The following is a 9513-nucleotide window of genomic DNA, read 5'->3' as shown; positions in this document are numbered from 1 at the left end:
TTGGTTTTATCATGTGACTTTGTGCCATGAGTGATATAGCAGTGGTGTAGAGGACCCCACTGCATGTAAAACTCAGATAGCAGAGGATGGTTTCGATCCATCGACCTCTGGGTTATGGGCCCAGCACGCTTCCGCTGCGCCACTCTGCTATCATTCACCCCAGATGGGACTTGAACGCACAATCCCTGGCTTAGGAGGCCAGTGCCTTATCCATTAGGCCACTGGGGCTTCTCCTGTACCAAGTACGATCCATTTTGAAAAAAATACAGGTCTGACTATATTTGCCAGAGGCTTAGCTGGAAGAACTTGTTGCAAGGCGTTAGCAGCACACTTCTGGTACACCACTCTGCTGACCATCACCATCCATGTGACTTTGTGCTTTCGGTGAGATAGCAGTGGTGGGGAGCACCCCACTGCGCGTAAAACTCTGGTAGCAGAGGATAGTTTCAATCCATCAACCTTTGGGTTAGCTGAATGATCCCAGCATTACCTTTTTCTGCTCATTGGAACCAAATCTATCCATAGCCAGGACTATATTCAGTCCGGTTGGATTTTGCTGTTGACCGTTCAGAGTGACGACTGATGTTGGTTTCATCATGTGACTTTGTGCCATGAGTGATATAGCAGTGGTGTAGAGGACCCCACTGCATGTAAAACTCAGATAGCAGAGGATGGTTTCGATCCATCGACCTCTGGGTTATGGGCCCAGCACGCTTCCGCTGCGCCACTCTGCTATCATTCACCCCAGATGGGACTCGAACCCACAATCCCTGGCTTAGGAGGCTGGCGCGTTATGCAAATGTATCCATAGCCTGCCGGACTAGATACAGTCTGGTTGGATTTTGCTGTTGACCATTCAGAGTGACGACTGATGTTGGTTTTATGTCGGGACTTTGTGCCATGAGTGATGTAGAGGACCCCACTGCATGTAAAACTCTGATAGCAGAGGATGGTTTCGATCCATCGACCTCTGGGTTATGGGCCCAGCACGCTTCCGCTGCGCCACTCTGCTATCAACTACCCCTGATGGGACTCGAACCCACAATCCCTGGCTTAGGGGGCTAGTGCGTTGTGCAAATGTATCCATAGCCTGCCGGACTAGATACAGTCTGGTTGGATTTTGCTGTTGAGGATTCAGAGTGACGACTGATGTTGGTTTTATCATGTGACTTTGTGCCATGAGTGATATAGCAGTGGTGTAGAGGACCCCACTGCATGTAAAACTCAGATAGCAGAGGATGGTTTCGATCCATCGACCTCTGGGTTATGGGCCCAGCACGCTTCCGCTGCGCCACTCTGCTATCATTCACCCCAGATGGGACTTGAATGCACAATCCCTGGCTTAGGAGGCCAGTGCCTTATCCATTAGGCCACTGGGGCTTCTCCTGTACCAAGTACGATCCATTTTGAAAAAAATACAGGTCTGACTATATTTGCCAGAGGCTTAGCTGGAAGAACTTGTTGCAAGGCGTTAGCAGCACACTTCTGGTACACCACTCTGCTGACCATCACCATCCATGTGACTTTGTGCTTTCGGTGAGATAGCAGTGGTGGGGAGCACCCCACTGCGCGTAAAACTCAGGTAGCAGAGGAAAGTTTCAATCCATCAACCTTTGGGTTAGCCGAATGATCCCAGTGATGCAGGATTACCTTTTTCTGCTCATTGGAACCAAATCTATCCATAGCCAGCCGGACTATATTCAGTCCGGTTGGATTTTGCTGTTGACCGTTCAGAGTGGCGACTGATGTTGGTTTTATCATGTGACTTTGGTGCATGTAAAACTCAGATAGCAGAGGATGGTTTCGATCCATCGACCTCTGGGTTATAGGCCCAGCACGCTTCCGCTGCGCCACTCTGCTATCATTCACCCCAGATGGGACTCGAACCCACAATCCCTGGCTTAGGAGGCCAGTGCCTTATCCATTAGGCCACTGGGGCTTCTCCTGTGCCAAAAACGATCCATTTTGAAAACAATGCAGGTCTGACTATGTTTGCCAGAGGCTTAGCTAGAAGAACTTGTGGCAAGGCGTTAGCAGCACACTTCTGGTACACCACTCTGCTGACCATCACCATCCATGTGACTTTGTGCTTTCGGTGAGATAGCAGTGGTGGGGAGCACCCCACTGTGCGTAAAACTCTGGTAGCAGAGGATAGTTTCAATCCATCAACCTTTGGGTTAGCTGAATGATCCCAGCATTACCTTTTTCTGCTCATTGGAACCAAATCTATCCATAGCCAGGACTATATTCAGTCCGGTTGGATTTTGCTGTTGACCGTTCAGAGTGACGACTGATGTTGGTTTCATCATGTGACTTTGTGCCATGAGTGATATAGCAGTGGTGTAGAGGACCCCACTGCATGTAAAACTCAGATAGCAGAGGATGGTTTCGATCCATTGACCTCTGGGTTATGGGCCCAGCACGCTTCCGCTGCGCCACTCTGCTATCAATCAACCCCGCTGGGACTCGAACCCACAATCCCTGGCTTAGGAGGCTGGCGCGTTATGCAAATGTATCCATAGCCTGCCGGACTGGATACAGTCTGGTTGGATTTTGCTGTTGACCATTCAGAGTGACGACTGATGTTGGTTTTATCTCGGGACTTTGTGCCATGAGTGATGTAGAGGACCCCACTGCATGTAAAACTCTGATAGCAGAGGATGGTTTCGATCCATCGACCTCTGGGTTATGGGCCCAGCACGCTTCCGCTGCGCCACTCTGCTATCAACTACCCCTGATGGGACTCGAACCCACAATCCCTGACTTCGGAGGCTAGCGTGTTATGCAAATGTATCCATAGCCTGTCGGACTAGATACAGTCTGGTTGGATTTTGCTGTTGACCTTTCAGAGTGACGACTGATGTTGGTTTTATCATGTGACTTTGTGCCATCGTTGAGAAACCAGTGTTGTAGAGGACCCCACTGCATGTAAAACTCAGATAGCAGAGGATGGTTTCGATCCATCGACCTCTGGGTTATGGGCCCAGCACGCTTCCACTGCGCCACTCTGCTCTCATGCAAGCAAGATGGGACTCGAACCCACAATCCCTGGCTTAGGGGGCTAGTGCGTTGTGCAAATGTATCCATAGCCTGCCGGACTAGATACAGTCTGGTTGGATTTTGCTGTTGAGGATTCAGAGTGACGACTGATGTTGGTTTTATCATGTGACTTTGTGCCATGAGTGATATAGCAGTGGTGTAGAGGACCCCACTGCATGTAAAACTCAGATAGCAGAGGATGGTTTCGATCCATCGACCTCTGGGTTATGGGCCCAGCACGCTTCCGCTGCGCCACTCTGCTTTCATTCACCCCAGATGGGACTTGAATGCACAATCCCTGGCTTAGGAGGCCAGTGCCTTATCCATTAGGCCACTGGGGCTTCTCCTGTACCAAGTACGATCCATTTTGAAAAAAATACAGGTCTGACTATATTTGCCAGAGGCTTAGCTGGAAGAACTTGTTGCAAGGCGTTAGCAGCACACTTCTGGTACACCACTCTGCTGACCATCACCATCCATGTGACTTTGTGCTTTCGGTGAGATAGCAGTCGTGGGGAGCACCCCACTGCGCGTAAAACTCTGGTAGCAGAGGAAAGTTTCAATCCATCAACCTTTGGGTTAGCTGAATGATCCCAGTGATGCAGGATTACCTTTTTCTGCTCATTGGAACCAAATCTATCCATAGCCAGCTGGACTATACTCAGTCCGGTTGGATTTTGCTGTTGACCATTCAGAGTGACGACTGATGTTGGTTTTATCATGTGACTTTGGTGCATGTAAAACTCAGATAGCAGAGGATGGTTTCGATCCATCGACCTCTGGGTTATGGGCCCAGCACGCTTCCGCTGCGCCACTCTGCTCTCATGCAAGCAAGATGGGACTCGAACCCACAATCCCTGGCTTAGGGGGCTAGTGCGTTGTGCAAATGTATCCATAGCCTGCCGGACTAGATACAGTCTGGTTGGATTTTGCTGTTGAGGATTCAGAGTGACGACTGATGTTGGTTTTATCATGTGACTTTGTGCCATGAGTGATATAGCAGTGGTGTAGAGGACCCCACTGCATGTAAAACTCAGATAGCAGAGGATGGTTTCGATCCATCGACCTCTGGGTTATGGGCCCAGCACGCTTCCGCTGCGCCACTCTGCTATCATTCACCCCAGATGGGACTTGAATGCACAATCCCTGGCTTAGGAGGCCAGTGCCTTATCCATTAGGCCACTGGGGCTTCTCCTGTACCAAGTACGATCCATTTTGAAAAAAATACAGGTCTGACTATATTTGCCAGAGGCTTAGCTGGAAGAACTTGTTGCAAGGCGTTAGCAGCACACTTCTGGTACACCACTCTGCTGACCATCACCATCCATGTGACTTTGTGCTTTCGGTGAGATAGCAGTGGTGGGGAGCACCCCACTGCGCGTAAAACTCTGGTAGCAGAGGAAAGTTTCAATCCATCAACCTTTGGGTTAGCCGAATGATCCCAGTGATGCAGGATTACCTTTTTCTGCTCATTGGAACCAAATCTATCCATAGCCAGCCGGACTATACTCAGTCCGGTTGGATTTTGCTGTTGACCGTTCAGAGTGGCGACTGATGTTGGTTTTATCATGTGACTTTGGTGCATGTAAAACTCAGATAGCAGAGGATGGTTTCGATCCATCGCCCTCTGGGTTATGGGCCCAGCACGCTTCCGCTGCGCCACTCTGCTATCATTCACCCCAGATGGGACTCGAACCCACAATCCCTGGCTTAGGAGGCCAGTGCCTTATCCATTAGGCCACTGGGGCTTCTCCTGTGCCAAAAACGATCCATTTTGAAAACAATGCAGGTCTGACTATGTTTGCCAGAGGCTTAGCTAGAAGAACTTGTGGCAAGGCGTTAGCAGCACACTTCTGGTACACCACTCTGCTGACCATCACCATCCATGTGACTTTGTGCTTTCGGTGAGATAGCAGTGGTGGGGAGCACCCCACTGTGCGTAAAACTCTGGTAGCAGAGGATAGTTTCAATCCATCAACCTTTGGGTTAGCTGAATGATCCCAGCATTACCTTTTTCTGCTCATTGGAACCAAATCTATCCATAGCCAGGACTATATTCAGTCCGGTTGGATTTTGCTGTTGACCGTTCAGAGTGACGACTGATGTTGGTTTCATCATGTGACTTTGTGCCATGAGTGATATAGCAGTGGTGTAGAGGACCCCACTGCATGTAAAACTCAGATAGCAGAGGATGGTTTCGATCCATCGACCTCTGGGTTATGGGCCCAGCATGCTTCTGCTGCGCCACTCTGCTATCAATCACCCCCGATGGGACTCGAACCCACAATCCCTGGCTTAGGAGGCTAGCGCGGTATGCAAATGTATCCATAGCCTGTCGGACTAGATACAGTCTGGTTGGATTTTGCTGTTGAGCATTCAGAGTGACGACTGATGCTGGTCACGTGACTTTGTGCCATGAGTGATGTAGAGGACCCCACTGCATGTAAAACTCAGATAGCAGAGGATGGTTTCGATCCATCGACCTCTGGGTTATGGGCCCAGCACGCTTCCGCTGCGCCACTCTGCTCTCATGCAAGCAAGATGGGACTCGAACCCACAATCCCTGGCTTAGGGGGCTAGTGCGTTGTGCAAATGTATCCATAGCCTGCCGGACTAGATACAGTCTGGTTGGATTTTGCTGTTGAGGATTCAGAGTGACGACTGATGTTGGTTTTATCATGTGACTTTGTGCCATGAGTGATATAGCAGTGGTGTAGAGGACCCCACTGCATGTAAAACTCAGATAGCAGAGGATGGTTTCGATCCATCGACCTCTGGGTTATGGGCCCAGCACGCTTCCGCTGCGCCACTCTGCTATCATTCACCCCAGATGGGACTCGAACCCACAATCCCTGGCTTAGGAGGCCAGTGCCTTATCCATTAGGCCACTGGGGCTTCTTCTGTACCAAGTACGATCCATTTTGAAAAAAATACAGGTCTGACTATATTTGCCAGAGGCTTAGCTGGAAGAACTTGTTGCAAGGCGTTAGCAGCACACTTCTGGTACACCACTCTGCTGACCATCACCATCCATGTGACTTTGTGCTTTCGGTGAGATAGCAGTGGTGGGGAGCACCCCACTGCGCGTAAAACTCTGGTAGCAGAGGAAAGTTTCAATCCATCAACCTTTGGGTTAGCCGAATGATCCCAGTGATGCAGGATTACCTTTTTCTGCTCATTGGAACCAAATCTATCCATAGCCAGCCGGACTATATTCAGTCCGGTTGGATTTTGCTGTTGACCGTTCAGAGTGGCGACTGATGTTGGTTTTATCATGTGACTTTGGTGCATGTAAAACTCAGATAGCAGAGGATGGTTTCGATCCATCGACCTCTGGGTTATGGGCCCAGCACGCTTCCGCTGCGCCACTCTGCTATCATTCACCCCAGATGGGACTTGAATGCACAATCCCTGGCTTAGGAGGCCAGTGCCTTATCCATTAGGCCACTGGGGCTTCTCCTGTGCCAAAAACGATCCATTTTGAAAACAATGCAGGTCTGACTATGTTTGCCAGAGGCTTAGCTAGAAGAACTTGTGGCAAGGCGTTAGCAGCACACTTCTGGTACACCACTCTGCTGACCATCACCATCCATGTGACTTTGTGCTTTCGGTGAGATAGCAGTGGTGGGGAGCACCCCACTGTGCGTAAAACTCTGGTAGCAGAGGATAGTTTCAATCCATCAACCTTTGGGTTAGCTGAATGATCCCAGCATTACCTTTTTCTGCTCATTGGAACCAAATCTATCCATAGCCAGGACTATATTCAGTCCGGTTGGATTTTGCTGTTGACCGTTCAGAGTGACGACTGATGTTGGTTTCATCATGTGACTTTGTGCCATGAGTGATATAGCAGTGGTGTAGAGGACCCCACTGCATGTAAAACTCAGATAGCAGAGGATGGTTTCGATCCATCGACCTCTGGGTTATGGGCCCAGCACGCTTCCGCTGCGCCACTCTGCTATCAATCAACCCCGCTGGGACTCGAACCCACAATCCCTGGCTTAGGAGGCTGGCGCGTTATGCAAATGTATCCATAGCCTGCCGGACTAGATACAGTCTGGTTGGATTTTGCTGTTGACCATTCAGAGTGACGACTGATGTTGGTTTTATCTCGGGACTTTGTGCCATGAGTGATGTAGAGGACCCCACTGCATGTAAAACTCTGATAGCAGAGGATGGTTTCGATCCATCGACCTCTGGGTTATGGGCCCAGCACGCTTCCGCTGCGCCACTCTGCTATCAACTACCCCTGATGGGACTCGAACCCACAATCCCTGACTTCGGAGGCTAGCGTGTTATGCAAATGTATCCATAGCCTGTCGGACTAGATACAGTCTGGTTGGATTTTGCTGTTGACCGTTCAGAGTGACGACTGATGTTGGTTTTATCATGTGACTTTGTGCCATCGTTGAGAAACCAGTGTTGTAGAGGACCCCACTGCATGTAAAACTCAGATAGCAGAGGATGGTTTCGATCCATCGACCTCTGGGTTATGGGCCCAGCACGCTTCCGCTGCGCCACTCTGCTCTCATGCAAGCAAGATGGGACTCGAACCCACAATCCCTGGCTTAGGGGGCTAGTGCGTTGTGCAAATGTATCCATAGCCTGCCGGACTAGATACAGTCTGGTTGGATTTTGCTGTTGAGGATTCAGAGTGACGACTGATGTTGGTTTTATCATGTGACTTTGTGCCATGAGCGATATAGCAGTGGTGTAGAGGACCCCACTGCATGTAAAACTCAGATAGCAGAGGATGGTTTCGATCCATCGACCTCTGGGTTATGGGCCCAGCACGCTTCCGCTGCGCCACTCTGCTATCATTCACCCCAGATGGGACTCGAACCCACAATCCCTGGCTTAGGAGGCTGGCGCGTTATGCAAATGTATCCATAGCCTGCCGGACTAGATACAGTCTGGTTGGATTTTGCTGTTGACCATTCAGAGTGACGACTGATGTTGGTTTTATGTCGGGACTTTGTGCCATGAGTGATGTAGAGGACCCCACTGCATGTAAAACTCTGATAGCAGAGGATGGTTTCGATCCATCGACCTCTGGGTTATGGGCCCAGCACGCTTCCGCTGCGCCACTCTGCTATCAACTACCCCTGATGGGACTCGAACCCACAATCCCTGACTTCGGAGGCTAGCGTGTTATGCAAATGTATCCATAGCCTGTCGGACTAGATACAGTCTGGTTGGATTTTGCTGTTAACCGTTCAGAGTGACGACTGATGTTGGTTTTATCATGTGACTTTGTGCCATCGTTGAGAAACCAGTGTTGTAGAGGACCCCACTGCATGTAAAACTCAGATAGCAGAGGATGGTTTCGATCCATCGACCTCTGGGTTATGGGCCCAGCACGCTTCCGCTGCGCCACTCTGCTCTCATGCAAGCAAGATGGGACTCGAACCCACAATCCCTGGCTTAGGGGGCTAGTGCGTTGTGCAAATGTATCCATAGCCTGCCGGACTAGATACAGTCTGGTTGGATTTTGCTGTTGAGGATTCAGAGTGACGACTGATGTTGGTTTTATCATGTGACTTTGTGCCATGAGTGATATAGCAGTGGTGTAGAGGACCCCACTGCATGTAAAACTCAGATAGCAGAGGATGGTTTCGATCCATCGACCTCTGGGTTATGGGCCCAGCACGCTTCCGCTGCGCCACTCTGCTATCATTCACCCCAGATGGGACTCGAACCCACAATCCCTGGCTTAGGAGGCCAGTGCCTTATCCATTAGGCCACTGGGGCTTCTCCTGTGCCAAAAACGATCCATTTTGAAAACAATGCAGGTCTGACTATGTTTGCCAGAGGCTTAGCTAGAAGAACTTGTGGCAAGGCGTTAGCAGCACACTTCTGGTACACCACTCTGCTGACCATCACCATCCATGTGACTTTGTGCTTTCGGTGAGATAGCAGTGGTGGGGAGCACCCCACTGTGCGTAAAACTCTGGTAGCAGAGGATAGTTTCAATCCATCAACCTTTGGGTTAGCTGAATGATCCCAGCATTACCTTTTTCTGCTCATTGGAACCAAATCTATCCATAGCCAGGACTATATTCAGTCCGGTTGGATTTTGCTGTTGACCGTTCAGAGTGACGACTGATGTTGGTTTCATCATGTGACTTTGTGCCATGAGTGATATAGCAGTGGTGTAGAGGACCCCACTGCATGTAAAACTCAGATAGCAGAGGATGGTTTCGATCCATCGACCTCTGGGTTATGGGCCCAGCATGCTTCTGCTGCGCCACTCTGCTATCAATCACCCCCGATGGGACTCGAACCCACAATCCCTGGCTTAGGAGGCTAGCGCGGTATGCAAATGTATCCATAGCCTGTCGGACTAGATACAGTCTGGTTGGATTTTGCTGTTGAGCATTCAGAGTGACGACTGATGCTGGTCACGTGACTTTGTGCCATGAGTGATGTAGAGGACCCCACTGCATGTAAAACTCAGATAGCAGAGGATGGTTT

The 9513-nt window shown here is 50.0% G+C and overlaps 7 non-coding genes across 7 annotated transcripts; all 7 read right to left on the bottom strand.

The window, feature by feature from the left end:
• Nucleotides 1-155: 155 nt before the first annotated feature.
• Nucleotides 156-228, bottom strand: trnar-ccu (transfer RNA arginine (anticodon CCU)). Its single transcript has one exon. It is a non-coding gene; the product is annotated as a tRNA-Arg (tRNA).
• Nucleotides 229-1788: 1560 nt separating this feature from the next.
• On the bottom strand, nt 1789-1860 carry trnai-uau (transfer RNA isoleucine (anticodon UAU)). The gene has a single exon. It is a non-coding gene; the product is annotated as a tRNA-Ile (tRNA).
• Nucleotides 1861-1866: 6 nt separating this feature from the next.
• trnar-ccu (transfer RNA arginine (anticodon CCU)) lies at nt 1867-1939 on the bottom strand. The gene has a single exon. It is a non-coding gene; the product is annotated as a tRNA-Arg (tRNA).
• A 1001-nt stretch (nt 1940-2940) lies between these two features.
• Nucleotides 2941-3012, bottom strand: trnam-cau (transfer RNA methionine (anticodon CAU)). The gene has a single exon. It is a non-coding gene; the product is annotated as a tRNA-Met (tRNA).
• A 1702-nt stretch (nt 3013-4714) lies between these two features.
• Nucleotides 4715-4787, bottom strand: trnar-ccu (transfer RNA arginine (anticodon CCU)). The gene has a single exon. It is a non-coding gene; the product is annotated as a tRNA-Arg (tRNA).
• Nucleotides 4788-5861: 1074 nt separating this feature from the next.
• On the bottom strand, nt 5862-5934 carry trnar-ccu (transfer RNA arginine (anticodon CCU)). Its single transcript has one exon. It is a non-coding gene; the product is annotated as a tRNA-Arg (tRNA).
• A 2783-nt stretch (nt 5935-8717) lies between these two features.
• Nucleotides 8718-8790, bottom strand: trnar-ccu (transfer RNA arginine (anticodon CCU)). The gene has a single exon. It is a non-coding gene; the product is annotated as a tRNA-Arg (tRNA).
• Between the last annotated feature and the right edge of the window lie 723 nt (nt 8791-9513).

Source organism: Pagrus major, chromosome 7 (genome assembly GCF_040436345.1).
Source record: "Pagrus major chromosome 7, Pma_NU_1.0".
NCBI lineage: Eukaryota > Metazoa > Chordata > Actinopteri > Spariformes > Sparidae > Pagrus > Pagrus major.
The sequence above is the reverse complement of the archived record's forward strand: the minus strand, read 5'-3'. Positions and strand labels throughout refer to the sequence as shown.